This window comes from Netta rufina (genome assembly GCF_964035555.1).
Source record: "Netta rufina genome assembly, chromosome: W".
In the NCBI taxonomy this organism is placed as follows: Eukaryota; Metazoa; Chordata; class Aves; order Anseriformes; family Anatidae; genus Netta; species Netta rufina.
Window position 1 is genome coordinate 7,048,684 of NC_140139.1, and position 22,190 is coordinate 7,070,873.

The 22,190-nt window shown below is 42.3% G+C and overlaps 1 protein-coding gene across 1 annotated transcript in view; it reads left to right on the top strand.

The window, feature by feature from the left end:
- Positions 1–22,190, top strand: part of LOC311220847 (very low-density lipoprotein receptor-like) — a gene marked incomplete at both ends in the record, with an annotated part of 87,167 nt that overhangs the window by 53,312 nt on the left and 11,665 nt on the right. The gene's annotated exons all lie outside the window — the stretch shown is intronic.

Here is a 22,190-nt window from a genome sequence, read left to right on the forward strand (position 1 = left end):
AAGTATTAGACCTGCTTAATAGTCACTTGTCATAATGCTGATTGCTTTAATCTCAACTGTGCTGCGCCTGTTTTCCAAATTGAGTATTATAGTACATTATTTTCCGTATTTGCTCTCTGTCATGTTGTTTATCCTCTCTGGGCCCTGGTTTCAGATCATTATGGTACTGTGTGTTGTAACAGTGGCTTACGAGACGATGAGATATCTGGTCATGACTCTAACTTGGTATTTGTACTCAGTAACATCGTCGACTCTGTACTTTGGAAACTGTATCTTGGAAACTATTAGCAATTATACCTATTGTTTTTTTCCATTAGGGAGTCAATCTGTGGAGGGGAAAGGGGAAGATATTTTTTCTTACTTGATCATTCTCCCTTCCTCCTTCACCACCCTCTTATCCTCCGAGCTTGTTACAATAGCTCTCCAAGATATTGAATGTCCTTGGGATACTCAGACCAGCATAGTCTTGTTGTTCTGCCTCCTGAATGCACTTCAGATTCTGCTTAAAGGTCGATGAGGCCTTCTGCAAGCAGCTGGTAGTAGCCTCATGATCACGGGCGCTGGTTCTCATGGGGGACTTCAGTTTTCCAGACATCTGTTGGGTAAGCAACTCGGCTAGGCACGCGCAGTCCAAACGGTTCCTACATTGAGTTGAAGACAATTTTCTGACGCAGGTGGTGGAGCCGATGAGGAAGGGAGTGCTCCTGGACCTTGTTCTTACCAACAGGGATGGCCTTGTTAGGGATGTGAAGGTCAAGGTCAGCTTGGGATGCAGCGACCATGAGATGGTGGAGTTCAAGATGGAACTTGGTGGAAGAAGTAAGGCTAAAAGCAGGATTGCAACCCTGGACTTTCAGAGAGCCAACTTCGACCTCTTCCGGGACCTGCTTGGGAGTATCTCATGGGCTAGGTTGCTAGAAGGCAAGGGTGCTTGTGAGAGCTGGGCTACATTTAAACAGCACTTCTTCCAAGCTTAGGATCGGTGCATCCCTAAGAGTAGGGATGTTGGGGAAGGGGGGGCAGGAAACCTGCGTGGATGAGCAAGGAGCTCATTGATAAGATCAAAAGGGAGAGGAAGGTTTATGAAATGTGGAAAAAGGGCCTGTCCTCTTGGGAGGAGTATAGAAATGTTGTCAGGGCCTGCAGGGACATGACAAGGAAGGCTAAAGCCCACCTGGAGGTGAAACTTGCAAAAGAGATAAAGGATAATAAGAAGGTTTTTTTCAAGTATGTAAACAGTAAAAGGAAGACTGGGGATAATGCAGGTCCCTTGCTGAACAAGGGGGGTGTCCTGGTAATGGGAGACACGGAGAAGGCAGTGATACTGAATGCCTTCTTTGCTTCAGTCTTTGCTTCAAGGACTCCCCCCCGGGACTCCTCGACCCTGGAGGGAGGAGAAAGAGCCTGGGAAGTGGAGATCAACCCCCTTGTTGACAAGGGAGCGGTTCAGGAGCATTTGAGTGGGGTCAACACACACAAATCCATGGGTCCTGATGGGATGCATCCACGTGTGCTAAGGGACTTGGCAGAGGTGATTGCCGAACCGCTCTCTATCATCTTTGAAAGGTCCTGGAGAACAGGAGAGGTGCCTGAAGATTGTAGGATAGCCAGTGTCACTCCGATCTTCAAGAAGGGCAAGAAGGAGGATCCGGGAAACTACAGGCCAGTCAGGCTCACCTCTGTCCCTGGAAAGGTGTTGGAATAGCTTGTTCTGGATGCCATTTCCAAGCAATTGGAAGAGAAGAAGGTTATGAGGAGTAGTCAGCATGGATTCACTGAGGGGAAGTTGTGCTCGACCAGCCTCATTGCCTTCTATGATAGCATCACCAGCTGGGTAGATGGGGGGGAGAGCAGTGGATGTCATCTACCTTGACTTTAGCAAGGCTTTTGATACTGTCTCCCACAACATCCTGCCAGCAAAGCTGAGAAAGCATGGGATAGAGGAGTGGACAGTAAGGTGGGTTGAGAACTGGCTGACTGGCTGAGCTCAGAGGGTAGTGATTGGCGGCGCAGAGTCCTTCTGGAGACCTGTGACTAGCGGTGTTCCCCAGGGATTGGTGCTGGGTCCGGTCTTGTTCAACATCTTCATCGACAACCTTGATGAGGGAATAGTGTCTGCCCTCAGCAAGTATGCCGATGACACAAAGCTGGGACGAGTGGCCAACACGTCAGAAGGCTGTGCTGCCATTCAGTGAGACCTGGACAGGCTGGAGAGATGGGCAGGAAGAAACCAAATGAGGTTTAACAAGAGCAAGTGTAGAGTCCTGCACCTGGGAAGGAACAACCGCATGTATCAGTACAGGCTGGGGGATGACCTGCTGGAGGGGAGCTCTGAGGAGAAGGACCTGGGGGTCCTGGTGGACGACAGGTTGACCACGAGCCAGGAGTGTGCCCTGGTGGCCAAGAGGGTCAATGGGATCCTGGCGTGCATTAAAAGGAGCGTGGCCAGCAGGTCAAGGGAGGTGATCCTCCCCCTCTACTCTGCCCTGGTCAGGCCTCACCTGGAGTACTGTGTCCAGTTCTGGGCTCTCGAGTCCCAAAAAGACAAGGATCTCCTGGAAAGAGTCCAGCGGAGGGCCACAAAGATGATACGGGGCCTGGAGCACCTTCTCTATGAAGAAAGGCTGAGAGACCTGGGTCTGTTCAGACTGGAGAAGAGAAGACTGAGAGGGGATCTCCTCAGTGTATATAAATATCTTAAATGTGAGAGACAGAGGGATTTGGCCAACCTCTTTTCAGTCGTTTGTGGGGACAGGACAAGGGGCAATGGCCACAAAATGGAGCACAGGAAGTTCCGCACCAACAATACTCCTGGGAGTATTGGTTGATAGTCGGCTGAATATGAGCCAGCAGTGTGCTCAGGTGGCCAAGAAGGCCAACAGCATCCTGGCTTGCATAAGAAGCAGTGTGGCCAGCAGGGCTAGGGAAGTGATCGTCCCCCTGTACTCGGCTCTGGTGAGGCCGCACCTTGAGTACTGTGTTCAGTTTTGGGCCCCTCGCTACAAGAAGGACATGGAGGTGCTCGAGCGAGTCCAGAGAAGGGCAAGGAAGCTGGTGAGGGGCCTGGAGAACAAGTGCTACGAGGAGCGGCTGATGGAGCTGGGTTTGTTCAGCCTGGAGAAAAGGAGGCTTAGGGGTGACCTTATTGCTCTCTACAGGTATGTTAAAGGAGGCTGTAGTGAGGTGGAGATTTTTCTATTCTCCCACGTGCCTGGTGACAGGACGAGGGGGAATGGGCTAAAGTTGCGCCAGGGGTGTTTTAGGTTGGATATTAGGAAGAACTTCTTTACTGAGAGGGTTGTGAGGCATTGGAATGGGCTGCCCAGGGAAGTGGTGGAGTCACCATCCCTGGAGGTCTTTAAAAGATGTTTAGATGTAGAGCTTAGTGATATGGTTTAGTGGAGGACTTGTTAGTGTTAGGTCAGAGGTTGGACTCGATGATCTTGAGGTCTCTTCCAAGCTAGACAGTTCTGTGATTCTGTGATAAGAAAGAACTTCTTCACGGTGAGGGTGATGGAGTACTGCAACAGGCTGCCCAGGGAGGTTGTGGAGTCTCCTTCTCTGGAGATATTCAAGGCCCGTCTGGATGCTTACCTGGGCAACCTGCTCTAGGAAACCTGCTTTGGCGGGGGGGTTAGACCCGATGATCTCTTGAGGTCCCTTCCAACGCCTACAATTCTGTGATTCTGTGAGATCAGGAGCCTGTTTCCTCCACACTCCTATATGCAGAGCAAGTAGTGTTTCCAGAGGCTGAATGAGATCTTGAATGGAGCTCATCATCGTGGTGATGCAGAAGACATCTCTGTCCATCTTCATGGCATCAAAGGAAACCAGGGAAGACCAGAAGCATAAACTGAGGGCCTAAATGTGGGTAAATGAGTCCAGGCAAAAATGACTGAAAGAGCTGCTGACTCTCACACTGCTCTTGGTTTCTTTAAGTGACTGGGATCTTTTTAATTTATTTGTATTTGCTTGTGGGTCACTTGTCACTACTCCAAGTTTAGTAGTTTAATATGCAATAAAAGAACATGTAAGATGCCTTTTCCTGTACCCTCAGATTCTGCAACAGGGCAGTTTGTTTACTTCATTAGGAAGCTAGATGCATATTTTTTTAAGCACCGTCAGTTACAAATCAGAAATGACTAGCACATAATTGTGCATATTTTCAGATCGAGTCATAAGTGTGTATGCCAGTACCTGTTAGATTTGATTGGACAAGGTCACTGAGAAGAATATTAAGAAAATTGAGAGAGAGATGTCAAAGCATTTCCAACGGCAACAACAACCACCCCACTCATATCAACAGGGGGGAAATGGAAGCATAAACCAAATTGCATCCAAATGATCGCAATTGAAGCATGTGTTATGGGAAAGGTTTGAAGTTAGCACATGTACTGAGATAGCAATATGATGATGAGGGGGGAAAAATTCCAGCATTCAGTGTCTTTGCAGCACAGATGGTCGGGTTTGCTTTCCTGGCCTAGTTGTTCATTAAAATTAATCAGATGAATCTGTCTGTCCCAAACTGTTAGTTTATGTCTCTGTCTTCTTATTCTGTGCTTTGCAACAGTGATGATACTATATTGCCCATGGGCCAAATAGTGAATTGGTATGGATCACATGATTAACTGGTGGTGGGCTGTCAGTGCTTTAACTAAACAATCCATTCAGCAGAGAAATCTAGGAAAGGGTACAAAGGGTACAACTGGATTACATCTGTGGTCTAACCATGTTTTACAAAATCACTTAGTAGGTACTACACAGTCTCTAAGCAATTATGTGTGATTAATTACAGCATCACAAATGACACCCACTTTTGGGCACTTCTTTGCCTTTCACATTTTGATAGTACTGAGTGGTAAATGCTACCAGAAGCATTTTTTATTTTTACGTGTTTTTTTTTTGTTGTTGTTGTTGTTTTGTTTTTTAATGTAGTAAAGGATCTGTATAATGCAAAGAACACCAGATTTTTTTTGTGTGTGTGTTTTCCTTCCAGAGAATGAATAACAGTTATGAAGAGTATGGTGATATATTGTTCTACTAGACAGCCATGAAGTATAAATTTCCAACATGAGATGCCTGTGGGGAGGGTAGATTTTCCTTTAGCCTCACAAGTCCCACTGACGTTAATGAAGGAGGCATGCCGGCATGCCTACAACATCCCTCATTGAATAATTTACATCTGCACAAACAAAGTCAGAAGGCAAAGCTGGAGACACATCAGAGAGCTGGCTTTAAATCAAGTCAAAAAATTGCCTGTGTTTGCGGGTGGTTTATTATTATAAAAGCGAAGCAATGCAAAGTGAAATTAAAGCTATTCTTTCAGCTTTGAGGTCTTTGGTATAGCAGGATGGTGCAGATTTCACTGGGAGGGGTAGGAAACTAAAAAGTATGAGACATGGCTGAAAGATAAAGAGATGTTTAAGGAGGCAAATTAATTATAAAGGTTGAAAGAACAGTAAAGTGTGTACTGAATTGAAAAGAGAAGTCAGAGTGGTTGTTTTGGGACTTCTTTTACAAATACATTAGACAACACAGGGGGAAAAAAATCCAGGAAGGTAGATGGAAACAGCGGGGATTTGAGACTCAGGTATTTATTTTCAGTTAGTAGCCATGATATAGACAAGAAATTAGGACCAAACTTTCAAAAGAATGTAGATGGTAAGAGATAAATATAGACAGCCAGAAGCATCTTCAGGAATGCATCTTAGCAGATCAGGCTCCTAGAGGCACAAAATGAAACACGAGCTCATATGATTGTACCTATACCAGCCCTGGGTGGGCTAGCTGAGGTGTGGAAGGGATATTACTCTGTTAGTGTAGCTAATTCTTACTAATTTTAATTAAGTTGCACTTCAGTTGCACCCTGTCCAAACCTTACATAATTTCTCATGGGTGACTTAAAGTGGGTATGAAGCACTCTGGATATGAGTTTACATTCTGCAAGTGTGTGAGATCCAGATCTCCACAAGATGGCAAATTCGAAAGGATTAGATCACCACTGATTTTCTGAATAGAGAATAACTAATTCCATCTTGGGTAGGTTTTGGTGATCAAATCATTCAAGTCAGTTTGACTTTTTAAGCAGCAAATGATCTTTGACCTGCAGTGAAAGAGACAAGCCCCTTACAAAACAGTTACCTCTCAGAGGTAAATCCAGACCAAAAGCATTCATGAAAATGGTCATGCAGGCCCAGGAGAAACCAAAATTTTGGACACTATGGATTAATTTGTTGGGTATTCACATGACAGTTTTGATTAGACCTAGTTTCTGGGCTGGACCCATTTTTTCTGACTGAGGAGACTCAAAGTAATGTGCCAGAGGCATACTTGATCCATCTTTGTGTCTGGGATTCTCTGGAGTTATTTTTCTCCACGAATTATAGGAGGAGGTAACTAGCTTAATTTTGAACACTAATCTTTCAAATACTTTTGCTAGAGAGAGAGATCCCAAATTCCAGATACAAACTGGGGGATCAGGAGTTTATTTGTAGTTCTGGGACTTATTACTGTTGTCCCTTGCTCGGATTTCCTGTAATTTCCTGGGTGTTACCTTGTAGCCAAACTAAGCAACAAGTTATCCAGTAAATCATGCAGCCCTCCCAGCTGAGTTCCTGGCAAGATCCTCCCGTGTTTGCTGGTGCATCAATACTCTTACACACCTGAATTGCCCACATTATCCTATATGAAGTTGTCTGCTCTGCACCTCTGATTCCAGGACTGGCTCTAGTGTAGGTGGTAGAAAGAAATCTGTGTCAATGATGTACACTGAGAATTTGTTTCCACTATTCACCCTACACTGGTAAATCCATGTAATAGTTGCCATGGTCTTTTATTTTATCATGAGGAGGGATGAGTTCTATATCTTCTGATCTTGTTCTACATTGAGAAGCAAGAAGAAATGCATTAATCTAAACCAAACAAGTGACCACTATATTGCTAAACTGACATATCCCACATAGCTCCTATCTTGTGTTAAGTAGAGTCATCTGTTCCCCAGCTACGTAAGTCACAAGATGATACTGATTTTTTTTAATGCATTTTTTTTTTCTGAAGCTACCAAGCTTGGTGATAATTTAGTTGGAAAATGCTCCATCTGAGGAGATGGAGGAAAAATCTTTCACTGAAAATATATGCCTATCACTTTAACTAATGCGTAAGATATTTTTTGCTAGGTAAGAACCTGCTGAATATATAAAAATGTTATTGTTCTGTAATTATCATTATAACATTATTGTTAGGAATGTTTTAACAATTCGTGTCAATAAAGAACAGTCCTGTCTGCCTCTGGGTCCTGCACTGGCAATTTAATTCTTGAACCACAGATGCAGTGTGTCCCAGTCTCCCCCTCATTCTAGTCGATTTATCAAGTCTTCAGAAAATACTCCTCAAATTTATGAACCTGTTTGCTTTTGTTATTCCAAACTTCTATTTCTAACAGTTACAGCCTTTTTTTTGTCTTCTTTGAGATTAACTTAACACTGCTATAGGTGTGACTGTCCCTGTGAATGGCTGGTGAGGAATGTTTTAATTACTCGTGAAGTGTCAATAAGAAAGCTATTTGTGTTTGTATGAAGTCTTTGATGTCTGGGGGTTTCAGAACAACTGATAACAACTAGTGACTGTTATGGGATGCTATGCAGGCCTCTGATATCTGGCCAGGTGGCCAAGAGATTAAGAAGAAGAAAGAAAAGAAGCTGAAGGACGGCTAGGAGACAAGACCTGCAGGGGATGCTGTATACACTTGACACGGTGACAAGGAGTACAAAGGGGAAGGACGAGAAAAAAACTTGGAGAGGAAGACTACGAGCCTTCAGCATGAAAGACCCCTAGAGACCCCCAGAGGGACCACCGGAGACTGATGCGCATGCTCCAGTAGGAGGGACTGGACCCCGGAAGCTAATTATAATAACCTGTTTTTTTTAGTAGTAGTAATGAATATGTATTAGTTGAGGAGCATAAAAATCAGCTACTTGATGTAACTGGCATGCATCCTGGTGGAGTGGAGACTCCCGGTGCACCCAGCGCTGTTTGCTTACCTCTATTCTTTTAATAAATCCTATTTTGTTATTTAATCCTATTTTGAAGACTGAGCCATTTCTAACATTATGAAATTATAGAGTAATTTTGAATGAAAAAAAAATAAACCCCACAAAAGGGTAGGGTTGATGTTTATGATGACAAATTGTCTGACAGCCCTTAAAACAGGTGCTTTCAATAGGAAGTGGGCTGTCTTTCCTCAATGTACTCCTCTTTGGTTATGAGCCAGAAGCTTGGGGGAAAAAATAGAAAAAAAAAAAAAAAAGTTTGCAATAGATTGAGGAAAATAAGGAGGGGGAATTGAAGTTAAAATAAAATTAAAATATTGTTTCACTCTTTGACCCTAATTTATTATCTATTTTTGATATCAGCATCACATAAGAAAGTTTGTCTCCTTAGGGGTAAAATAGCATTTAAAATCAGTGATAAGAAACTTGTTTGTATTCTAAGTGTAATTTGTTTTATTTGCAAGCAACACAGGAAAGAGTTAAAAAGCAGGCAAGATAATCTATTCTTTTTAGAATCTTAACTCTAAGTTCCTAGGAAGCACTTTAATGTCCAGAGGTAAGTCTAATTAAAATCCCAAGAAGGAGTGCAATCTTTTCTGATGCTTTCTATATCTTGCTCTTCTACATCCCTCTACGGCATCTCTCCATATTTCTAAGATAACAACATTAGCATGTCTTTCAGAGTATCTAACCTTCTGTCAACCAAGTTCAGGAATTTGGAAGACTCTATAGACATATTGTTCATGCCTCTTACCTAAGTTTAACATCTTCAGTGTACATAGCTACACTTGAGCTAGTCACTCTAGATTCCCTCTACAGTTTATGGAGAAAAATAGCTGCTTGTAGGAGCAATCTTGAAACAGAGCTTCAGCCTTTGAAAACTGATAATTTCAAATTCAGACAACAATAAGAGATATTACTTGAAAAGTTTTATCAATGTTCTTTTTTATTTTCTGCCTGTTACGGTTTATTTGCATTTAATAAAACTATTATAGTGAACAACTGTATTGGGAAATTAACATTAATAGCAAAAAATGTTTACAGATCACTGTTTAAACAACTGTTAACACAAATGGTAAGAAAAAAAAGGATTTTATTCTGTTGGTTGTGGAAACAAAGTCAATTCTATATCAGCATTGTGCTGATATTTTAAAACAAAAATGAAAACAAAACCAATCAAACAAACAAAAAAACAGAATGAAACAAAAGACATCCCTAAAATTAAATTTGTAAATCCATATTTAGAAGCCTATATGTATACCTTTAAAGTTGTCAGCACCACAGAGATTTCCTGAGGAGCTGGCAATGGCATTCCAGAAACTGTTATAGTACCGGTTTAAGTAGGATCTTTCTTTTCTAAGCAGACTGCACCATTTCCAGATTCAGTCTAGTGGAAGGGTCTTCTACAATAGCTGTTCTGAAGCTTATTCCCATCTTTAAATCAGATAGATTTTTAGGAGCATTATTTTAAGGAAAACTCATAAATAATGTATTCTAGACATGGCATTTTTCTTTTCTATTTCTTTCTTATTATCATTATCATATATTTCTCATAAAAATAGTCCAGTGGAGGGCCACAAAGATGATATGGGGCCTGGAGCACCTTCCCTATGAAGAAAGGCTGAGAGAGCTGGGTCTGTTCAGCCTGGAGAAGAGAAGACTGAGAGGGGATCTCCTCAGTGTATATAAATATCTTAAATGTGAGAGACAGAGGGATTTGGCCAACCTCTTTTCAGTCGTTTGTGGGGACAGGACAAGGGGCAATGGCCACAAAATGGAGCACAGGAAATTCTGTACCAACATGCGAAAGAACTTCTTCACGGTGAGGGTGACAGAGCACTGGAACAGGCTGCCCAGGGAGGTTGAGGAGTCTCCTACTCTGGAGATATTCAAGGTCCGTCTGGATGCCTACCTGGGTAGCCTGCTCTAAGGAGCCTGCTTTGGCAGGGGGGTTGGACCCGATGATCTTTCGAGGTCCCTTCCGATCCCTTCAGTTCTGTGATTCTGTGATTTATTTATTTATTCCTTCCTTTTTAGGGTTAGATTCAGCTTTTATCCATTTTTTATATCATTCTAAAATATATTTCTTTTTTCCATCTTCCCATAAGTACTTACTTATGGTTATCATGAGAAACTCAAGGGATATAGGGATATGAAACGTTTCTTCTTTTTTTTTTTTCCCTGTTATTTAGCTGATTTAAAAAAAAAAAAAAAAAAGATTACACTCCAGACCTATATGGTTGTATTAGTCAGCTTAGTCTGATTTGGGAACAGACAGGCCAGGCTGCAGTTTATCTCATCCTTTCTGGACATTGAAAATAGATCAAATGAATCACAGGGTACGTTCAATCCCTTGCCACCTTGTTCAGAAGGAAACAGTTTCAATTTGAAAATTCAATATTTATTTATGCCATGTATTTTTTTTTTATATGGCATTGCTACTGGAAGAATGAATATAAAACATTCAGCATAAAAAAAAATCCTAAATTACAATTATTATCCCTCAGCATTTTACCCTATTTCAATAGTAAAATAATGCCCTTTTCTCCTCACACACACGAGTAGTTCAGAATTGGAAATGACCTCAGAAGAAGGCGGTTGCAGCACAGAAGGTCTCTAAGAGCAGATCCAAGTTAGAAGTAATATAAATAAGGTTTCCAATTTTTCATTCAGCTGAAAAGCAATTCCTTTGCCAGAAAATATTCTTTAACCCTTGCCATCTGTTGGTTTTAATTTTTATTGATTTTGAATGAAAATCACACTGACTGTAAAGGATTGATGCTTGAATTTAGCAATACATAAGAGCCCAAACTTCTAACTGGTTCTTTGAAAGGCACCTTTTTTTTTTTTTTTTTTTTTTTTTTCTCCAGTCAGTGGACACAAATATTGTAATGGACTTATTAAAACAAAGGCAAACATTTCTAAGTAACATTTTCATGAGTCAGAGGTGTTAAGTTTATGAACATGATTTTTACTTTAGCCAGAGCAGTAAGTGACCTCCACTTCTGAAAGTCAAGCTCTCAAGCCTGGATTTAATTTAGCCTTTATGAAATAAATAGATGAATTGTTTTGGCATTTCATAAGCATCAAAACAAACAAACAGATTTTTTTTGAATAACAATTAAATAATAAAAAAGATTCTAAAGGAAACATTTTTGTGGGAATCACAACTTTTATTTATTTGTTTATTTTCAGTTCAAGAACTCTGAAAGGCCATTTACTTCCAATTTGAGGTGAGATGGCAAAGGTTTCCTGAAAAGAAAAATAATAATAATAAAAACAACCCCAAACTGGCATTTTCACTGAACAATTAACAACACTTAGAACGGGGAAATAAAACTGAATGATACCAATTCTATTTCCTTCGGCATTCTTGCTCATCTGCTGACCACACAGGACTCCATGTCAGCTGTGAAAGCCATAATGCTCAAAGTACAAGCCAGAATCAAAATAATATAATTTCATTATGTCTCACTCAGGAACAGATGTTTTTTACACAGCATCTCTGAGGTAAGCACACACCGTTATCTCTGTGCCACAGCTGAATAAAATATAGTGGACTGAATGACCTGCCTATAGTCACAAAGGTCACACTTTAAAAAATATGTAAAATGTCCATAGTAGATCACCCTGCCAGTAGCCAGCCAAATAAGAAATGAAGATTTACATGGGTAGTTCTTTAGAAATGTTTTGTAAGTAATCCCCCCAAAACACTTCTGATTTGAAGCCTTACACTCATATTGCTCAGTCAAAGGCAAAATACCATGGAGAATGGGGGTTGTATAAAATACATCTATCAGCACTAAATAGAACAGTTTTCATCAGTGCTGTGTGGTGTGTCTACAACGAGGTTCTTACAAAAATAATGAGTGACATCATTGCAATGAAACATATTTCCTCAGATTAGATAACACAGGCAACCATACAAATATCATCCATATATTGTGGAGAAATTTTCAAAATGAGGAGTCAGCTGTGCATCTGTGTTCACACAGATTTATATTTGAAAACTGATGATATATTTTGAGACCGTCTTTTCTAGACACAAATCTAATTTCCTTGGATATCTTTGGATGTTTGTACAGATGCACTAGACACGTGAAAGTCTTTTTTGCCCAGGTTGAAAGTCCACCTTCCTAATCTGAGCTATTTAAAAATCAAGTGTCTGGTCTAAATTAACTCATACAGCTCCTTCTTTAGTGCCCTCTTGAGAGCAATTCATGTCATGTTCACAGACAGGATGAAGTGACCTGTCTTTTCCATAGTGGGAAAATACATGTATATTCACAAAACTATTTGTAAAGTAACTTTAGATGTATAAACATCAGGATGACTGCCATCTTAAGAGACACTCTAAAGGCACTCTCTGGAAATTTAGTCTTAAAATTCACCTTGGAACTTGCAATCAGCCTACACAGTGAAAGTAATCCTTTCTGATAAACACAGGCTTTTCAACAAGACCCACTATGCAGCTCTTTATCCTTAGCAAGTAGCATTCACAGGTAAGCTCTTAGTTAACATTTTCATAAAGTGTATTAAAAAGATTTTGTCAAGAATTTTGACCAAAATTAAATCCAAAGTTAAGAAGCAAGCAAAACTGTTTAGGCAAATCTGCTTGAGCATTTGCATTCTGGCATGAGAGGGATTTAAGAGAATGTAACTTCAGGCTCACCTTCTCTGTACAGAGGTTAAAATGGATTTGCTGTGAGGGGGAGGAGAAGGGAAACGGGTATTATTTGTTTGCTTATTCATTATTTTTAAGCCAGTTTTATTGTAACTGAAAACTATTTAATCATTTTGCATATTCCAAAGGTCTTCTTTTAATATTTAGTCCTAAAAGTTACCTTGGAAGCTGAAATCAATTTACAGAGTGGATAGCACACAAAAATAACCTCTTTCTGATACATGCAGCCTTTTAAATAACATCCTTTATGAGGCACTAAAGATTTAATATCAACAATATCTCTAAAATGAGGGAAGTGAAAACAACAAAACACAAAGTGCAGAAACTGCTATCAATTCTATTCACAGTGGCAGAATGACTCTAATAGCAGAGACGTTTATGAGTCATAAATTACCATTTATAAATGCAGTGTTAGAAATGGCTCAATCTTCAAAATAGGATTAAATAACAAAATAGGATTTATTAAAAGAATAGAGGTAAGCAAACAGCGCTGGGTGCACCGGGAGTCTCCGCTCCACCAGGACGCACACCAGTTACATCAAGTAGCTGATTTTTATGCTCCTAGACTAATACATATTCATTACTACTTCTAAAAAAAACAGTTATTATAATTAGCTTCTGGGATCCAGTCCCTCCTACTGGAGCATGCGCATCAGTCTCCGGTGGTCCCTCTGGGGGTCTCTAGGGGTCTTTCATGCTGAAGGCTCGTAGTCTTCCTCTCCAAGTTTTTTTCTCGTCCTTTGTACTCCTTGGCACCGTGTCAAGTGTATACAGCATCCCCTGCAGGTCTTGTCTCCTAGCCGTCCTTCAGCTTCTTTTCTTTCTTCTTCTTAATCTCTTGGCCACCTGGCCAGATATCAGAGGCCTGCATAGCATCCCATAACAGTCACTAGTTGTTATCAGTTGTTCTGAAACAGACCAAGCTCTTCTGAAACTCCCAGACATCAAAGACTTCATACAAATACAAATAGCTTTCTTATTGACACTTCACGAGTAATTAAAACATTCTTCACCAGCTATTCACAGGGACAGTCACACCTATAGCAGTGTTAAGTTAATCTCAAAGAAGACAAAAAAAAAGGCTGTAACTGTTAGAAATAGAAGTTCAGAATAACAAAAGCAAACAGGTTCATAAATTTGAGGAGTATTTTCTGAAGACTTGATAAATCGACTAGAATGAGGGGGAGACTGGGACATACTGCATCTGTGGTTCAAGAATTAATTTGCCAGTGCAGGACCCAGAGGCAGACAGGACTGTTCTTTATTGACACGAATTGTTAAAACATTCCTAACAATCCTTTATCTTCTTTTTAATATCCTCAATTCGTGTCTCTTCTGTTGTTAATAACTGGATTTCATCAGTCTGTTCTTGGAGGGTCCAATTCTTAAGCATCATAATTGACATATCCCCTTATTTTTTATAATGAAATTACTACAAATGTACTATGTATCACCCGGTGTATTAATAATGTAAGGCAAGGTATCATACAAGGTATAAACAATAACATCATTACACCACATAATAATAAATAACAATAAAAATAACATTCTTTTAACCCATGGTCCACCAGGTAGCCATGAAAATAAATTCCATTCCATATACTTCCAGGTTTGTGCCAATTTTCTAATTTCCTTTAGAAGTTCATTTACAGCTTTTCTTTCTGTTGTGATTTAACCCAGTGGGCAGCTAAACAACACACAGCCGCTCGCTCACCTCCCCCTCTCCTTCTCTGGGATGGGAGAGAGAAATGGGAAAGTGAAGCCTGTGAGTTGAGATAAAAACAAGAAAATAATAACAATAATAACAATAACAAAAATGATGATAATAGTACTACTAGTAATAATGTGTACGAAACAAGTGATGCACAATGCAATTGCTCACCACCTGCTGTCCGATGCCCAACCTAACCCCGAGCAGTCCGGCCCTCCTCCCAGCCTGCCTGCTGGCAGGACAGTGAGAAGCTGAAACTTCCTTGGCTTGGTGTAAGCACTGCTCTGCAACAATTAAAACATCAGCATATTATTAGCATTCTTCTCATCCTAAACCAGAACATAACATTCTATCAGCTACTAGGAAGAAACACCCTTATCATCAATCTTTAAACAGCAATTACTAAAGTTAAATTTTCCACAGACTTCTCCTTCTTGTGCTAGTAAATAATCCAAAGCTAGGCAATTTTGATACAAAGCAGTTCTCATCTTGGTATTTTGCTTTGCAATTAATCCAAGTGCATCTCCAGTTTTATTTATAACTATTTCTATTACAGTTAATAACCTAATTATTCTATTAAGTATATATATTGGGGTCCTATAGCCCCAGGATCTGTCTTCTGCCCATGTAGCTGGATCATAATAGGCAAACGCCTTCAATCAAGGGGTTGGGCCCGCTTTCAGGGTCGGTCAATTCAGGCTTGTGTTACCGTTTGGCCTGTCAGGGTGATCCAGCTCCTGGAAAACGAATCACAATTTTATATAGGTTAAAAAAAGGTTCTTATGTTATTTTCTCAGGACAACCTGACCTTAGTGTGGGAGAAGTCCGGTCGAGGCCCTCTCACTCGGCAGTCAATACCCATAGGGGTTGCCTCCCTCGGTAGACCATACACACCGCAGTGGAGGGTCCTGCCCCGGTCTTGCCTTCTCCCTTTCCTCCCTTCAGGGTTGTCCCCTTTATTTGGCATCCTTAATTCATGCAGAGCCTCGTTGCCAGAATATTAGTTCTTCCTTAGCTTGAGTTTCAGTTTCCCAGGAGCAGACTCAACCCTCCAAGTTTAAGTAGTTACTGGTCTTTTTATTCTGGATGCGTGGGTCCCTTTCTGCAGTTCTCACAGCTGTTTCAGTAGTCAGTAAAACAAGGTACAGTCCCTCACATCGGGGGTTCAGTGATTCTTCCCTCCCATGGCTGCTTGTTGAAACACTTTCTTTTTTATCTTCTGACAAGTTAAACAACAGTTATGTAATTTGCTTTGCCATATGGCCCTTTCCAGGTTCCTGTAGTAGGATTCATCTGATAGCCACGGCTACATTCACATTTGTAGCCACCTTTCAGGTTGATACACATTTGACTACAGATACCAGGGTTTTGGCATTCATCAATATCTCCACAGTTTCTCTTGTCTACAAACTCAAACCCAGCTGGACAGTCACATTGATTTTTGTTGCCTTCCTTCAGGGGCTCATCACTCCAGTCCTTGCAGTCTCTCTGCTGGTTACACACTTTGTTGATATCTATGCATTCTCCATTTCTGCACTTGAATTTGCCAGGTCCAGAGCACTGAATAACATTGTTACAGTTTGCTTCATCAGTGCCATCCAGACAGTCTCTCACACCACTGCACTGCCTACTCCTATGGACACAGTTCCCATCTTCACATCTGAACTGGTCTGGCCTGCAGGTCCGAGAAGGGCAGTTAATTTCATCACTTCCATCCTTGCAATCAGGATCTCTGTCACAGTCTTTTTCACCATCACATTTCCATGACACTTGGATACACTGGGTTGACTGAGGACCACAGCTGATTTCATTTACCCGGCATGCTCTCATATGACACAGCGCAGCACTCTTGTCAGACCCATCTTCACAGTCTGGATCCCCATCACACTGCCATCTGTTTGGCACACACTGACCACTGTTGCACACACAGTCAGATTCAGCACACGTCTTCTTCACACAAGCACTCTCATCACTGCCATCTGAGCAGTCTTCACATTTTGCTCTAGCACTGTCGGCAGCAGTGCACAGTCAGGCGAAGGTGAGCAGCAGGCAGAGTGCCCTGCAGCGCGGCAGCGCCTGCCGCCACCCCGCACCGTCACCTGTATCACTTATACTACTCCTATTACCCATGCTGTTAGTGTCAGTGGCATCCTCCTTTTCTTTTTGCCACTGACCATTCACCACAAATGGATGAGACACATGATTACTAGTTAGGAAAGAGAGTGTAACATCTGCTATACGGCTGCAGGCAGTGCCAGTTGCAACCTTAGAAGCTGTGACAGAGCCTGCCGGTGGTCATTTGGCAGTGTAATCTGCGTCTCTGCACTCCTGCCCCGCAATAGAGCTAAGTCGTCATTAGTAATAGTTATAACACCGATCTGGGGACGAATAGTCTTTTTTGCATTGCAAGATAAACCTCTTATGAAAAGAATGCTAGAGTGAAGCAGCACAGCCGCCGCTGCCTCCATGGTTACGTCAGACAGGCTGCAGGGTCCTGATGTCCGCCCCTCTGCTATGTGCCAACTCGCCACACGGTGAGGGTCGGCTGCCGTTGTCCACTGACGCCTCTGGTCTCCCGTAGCAACTCGATCTCGGGTCTCCCGGCGCCGCTCCAGGCTCTCGGCGCCGCTCCGGTCTCTCTGCCTGTTCAGGTCTCATATGTTTCAGGAAGCACGGCCGAAAGCATGACAGTAGAGTCAGATCATGCTCCTGCCTTTTTCTTGTCACAGTCAAAACATTTAAGAGCAAAAATAGGATCACAAGATACACCACCAGGCCCATAAATTAGGCACCACCACTCAAAACTTGGATAAAACAGCACTTCTTTTCAGTCTGTCAAGCACTTCGTTTGTCTCCGCCCACTCCCCTTGCGGAGAGTACAGAACCACGGATCGGAACTCTGCACTCGCTTTGCATCTCACTCACACAGCACAATCGCACACAGAGGCCTCTAGCACATCTCATTCATACCACAGGAATATAATTTAGAATGATAACCAACCAAATAAGTATTGTCTCTGACTGTGTTCTTTGTGAGGTGATTTGTAACACTTTGTTTTAAACCCTTACACTTACACATGATTCAAAGATCGAAGCCGAAATTCCTTTAAGTGGTATATTTTTTATTGCAGCGCTGGATGCACGGGGAATCTCTCCATCTATCGTGCATACCCAAAGCGGAAAGCAGTCTTGAATTTATACAATCAATCTATCAATATTCTACAAGCGCCTATACATATTCATTACCTATCCCCGCCTTCCCTCGCTTCTCATGCTAATTAGCCTTTTGGCACCTTGCGCCTGTGTAGAGCCTCCCAAGAATTGTGGGCAGGGGTCTTTGGGACGTGGGCAGGGGTCTTTGGGAGGAAGACCCCGAGTCTTCCTCACAGTGTACTTTTCACCTTTGGTCAGGAATCTGCTGAATTGGCAGGTTTCTTAATTGCAAGAGCTGGTTGTTGCTAATTCTTCCATTTGTTGTATCTTTATAATGAATTCCAATGTCCAGTTTTGAGATTTATAGTCCTTACATTTGTTTCTCTGTCCGTCTGCCGCTTCCTTATCATGAGTTCCAGTGTCTTGTTTCAAGATATACAGTCCATGTCTGGGGATTGTCCTTGCCTCCCCAATACCTCCCCAATACCTCCTTAATCACACAAATACTTTCAACACAAAATACCTGGACATTTAAGAATAACACATACAATTATTAACACTGCAGTTAGTATCTCTCCAGCAGCTGAAAACATACCATTTGTCTGCAGTTTCAGGAGATCTTTGCTCCTGCAGTGAGCAGCTGAGAGTGGAGTCCCCTCCGAGCAAAACACTCAGGGTCCACCTAGGGGCGTCCGCTCCGCAGCCGATCCCGCAGCCGAGCAGAGTGTCTCCTGCCTGGCTCACCAAAATGACTCACAGAAAGCTGACTCCACAATCCGTAAGATTGTAAAGTAGGTATGTTTACTCAGTTCTGGGCAGCACGGGGCGGGTAGTCCCACCAAAGTTGTGCATGCAAACGTGGCAACTTGCTTTATTGAAGAGTTACATATACATGAACATTCCTATACATATACATATGCATAGCCTGTCCCTTTGTGAACAGTCCTCCTTATCTCAGACCCCTTGATTAAAGTCTGAACCATGAGGTTGTTTTTGATCTGGTTCTCGGGGTCCGAGAGGCTCCTGTTATCTGGAGGTATAAGCGCAGCACAGCACAGTAGCACATATTCATTCTTAATCAATTGCTCTCTAATTTCTAATTCCAATGTTTCAGTTTCTCTTTTCCGGATCCACAGGTATTCTACTATTAATGTTCAAAGCCTTACAGACCCCGTCCTCCATGGATCAAAATACATGGGGTCTTAAGGGTTCTTTTGGTCATTCTATCATATAATACTGGATCATTTTTAATTTACTCTTTAATTTTCTGGGGCCCCTATTGTTCCAATTTCTAATCATTATTCATAATGGACTTTTTGCTCCCTTCTTCCTGGTCCTTGGTCTTCGATTTTATCTGACCCATCTGGGAATTTTACTTGTGGCAATTCCCACAGCCCTTGGTTGCCCCCAGTGAGAGTGTCTTGCAGAGGGTTTAGGACCTATCACCCACCCACGTATCCCTGAATTCTATAGGAACCACTTCTATAGAATCACTCCCTTCACAGGCCAAGCCCCCCCACAGGAGATTAGAACCAGTGAGAAAACAAAAAGACCTCCACGCTGACTTTAGAAGTCTCAGTTACACTCTCACACACACAAACAATGGCAACCGCACCTTTACCCAACCGGACGGTATCCACTTACGACTCCGTTGTCTTCGTCCAGATCTTCGCACGCAGAATTACGGGCAAAAAAAACAGCCAGCAAGGGAGATCAAAAAAATAAAAAAAATCAAATTCTTTGCTTACCTTTATTCAGGTTCAGGATGGCATTAGTCCCGATCCGACTCAAACAGGAGCCACCAAATGGTGGGGCGCCTCTCCTAGATCAAATCAGAATTCAGGAACCATAGCCATCCCGGACGAGCCCCCAAATTGTTAGAAATAGCTCAGTCTTCGAAATAGGATTAAATAAAAAAAATAGGATTTATTAAAAGAATAGAAGTAAGCAAACAGCGCTGGGTGCACCGGGAGTCTCCGCTCCACCAGGACGCACACCAGTTACATCAAGTAGCTGATTTTTATGCTCCTAGACTAATACATATTCATTACTACTTCTAAAAAAAACAGTTATTATAATTAGCTTCTGGGATCCAGTCCCTCCTACTGGAGCATGCGCATCAGTCTCCGGTGGTCCCTCTGGGGGTCTCTAGGGGTCTTTCATGCTGAAGGCTCGTAGTCTTCCTCTCCAAGTTTTTTTCTCGTCCTTTGTACTCCTTGTCACCGTGTCAAGTGTATACAGCATCCCCTGCAGGTCTTGTCTCCTAGCCGTCCTTCAGCTTCTTTTCTTTCTTCTTCTTAATCTCTTGGCCACCTGGCCAGATATCAGAGGCCTGCATAGCATCCCATAACAGTCACTAGTTGTTATCAGTTGTTCTGAAACCCCCAGACATCAAAGACTTCATACAAACACAAATAGCTTTCTTATTGACACTTCACGAGTAATTAAAACATTCCTCACCAGCCATTCACAGGGACAGTCACACCTATAGCAGTGTTAAGTTAATCTCAAAGAAGACAAAAAAAAGGCTGTAACTGTTAGAAATAGAAGTTCAGAATAACAAAAGCAAACAGGTTCATAAATTTGAGGAGTATTTTCTGAAGACTTGATAAATCGACTAGAATGAGGGGGAGACTGGGACATACTGCATCTGTGGTTCAAGAATTAATTTGCCAGTGCAGGACCCAGAGGCAGACAGGACTGTTCTTTATTGACACGAATTGTTAAAACATTCCTAACAGCAGTGTTTAGCATTAATTTCAATGGAAAACATATGGTAGCAACATTTCTAAATAGCTTGAACTGATAAATAGTCCTGTGAAGTGGCTCAATTTGTTAAAATGCTAGCACGTTAACTACTGCATGTGGTGGTGGCATGTTTGCATCTCTAACACTGTCTGCTTGGGTCTTATGGAAATAGACACTTGCCTTGAATTTATGAACTGATACAGTCAGTATATTTTTCATAATGATTTATGAGGAATCACCGTTTGCAGACTGAGTGATCCATCTATGACTGCGTTTACCTCAGTCCCACCAAGCTGCATACCATGACCACATTCCACATGTTTTAGCCTCTGGTACCTTGTAATGAGAAACTGGCTGATTTCCTGTGTTGGGTCTGTCTGAGCTGGAGTCACCTTTTCCCTGCAGCAGCCCACACAGTGCTGTACTCTGCACTCGTAGCATGCCAGACATGCTAGAACTCCAGTATGAACTAGAGTCAAAGGCAGCCAAGTGGTATGCTACAATTGATATTGCTAATGCATTTTTCTCCTTCCCTCTAGCAGCAGCATGCAGGCCACAATTTGCTTTCACTTGGAGGGGCATTCAGTATACTTGGAATCGACTGCCCCGGGGGTGGAAGCACAGCCCTACCATTTGCCATGGACTGATCCAGACGACACTGGAACAGGGGAACGTTCCTGAACACCTGCAGTACATCGATGATATCATCATAAGGGGAAACACAGCAGAAGTTTTTGGGAAAGGGAAGAAAATAATTCAAATTCTCCTGAAAGCTGGCTTTGCCATTAAACAGAATAAGGTCAAGGGACCTGCACAGGAAATCCAGTTCTTGGGGGTAAAATGGCAGGATGGACGTCGCCACATTCTGACGGATGTGATCAACAAAATAACAGTTATGTCTCCGCCAACTAGCAAAAAAGAAACACAAACTTTCCTAGGCCTTGTGGGATTTTGGAGAATGCATGTGCCAGGCTATAGTCAGCTTGTGAGTCCTCTATATCGAGTGACTCGAAATAGAAACTCTTTCGAGTGGGGCCCCAAGCAACAACAGGCCTTTGAACAAATCAAACAAGAAATAGCTCATGCAGTAGCCCTTGAGCCTGTCCGTACTGGACCAGCTGTGCAAAACATACTTTACACTGCAGCTGGGGAGCATGGGCTCACCTGGAGCCTCTGGCAGAAAACCCCAGGAGAAACTCGAGGCCGACCTTTGGGGTTCTGGAGCCGGGGCTATCGAGGATCAGAAGCCAATTACACCCCAACTGAAAAAGAAATACTCACGGCATATGAGGGGATTTGAGCCGCTTCAGAAGTTTTGGGTACAGAAGCACAACTCCTCTTGGCCCCACGGCTACCTGTGTTACATTGGATGTTCAAAGAGAAAATTCCCACTACACATCATGCAACCAATGCTACGTGGAGTAAATGGGTAGCGTTAATTACACAGCGGGCTCGAATGGGGAAACCCAACTGCCCAGGAATCCTGGAAGAGATTATGGACTGGCCAGAGGGCAGGGATTTCAGAGCACCGACAGAAGAAGTAACTCGTGCTGAAGAGGCACCACCATACAATGAGTTGCCAGAAGACAGAAAGCAGTATGTGTTGTTTACTGATGGATCCTGCCGTGTGGTAGGGAGCCATCGGAAGTGGAAAGCTTCTGTGTGGAGTCCCACACGACAAGTTGTGGAGGCCATGGAAGGGGAAGGTGAGTCGAGTCAGTATGCAGAAGTGAAAGCTATACAAATGGCCCTAGAAATTGCTGAAAGAGAAAAGTGGCCGGTACTGTATCTCTACACTGACTCATGGATGGTGGCAAATGCGCTGTGGGGGTGGCTGCAGAAATGG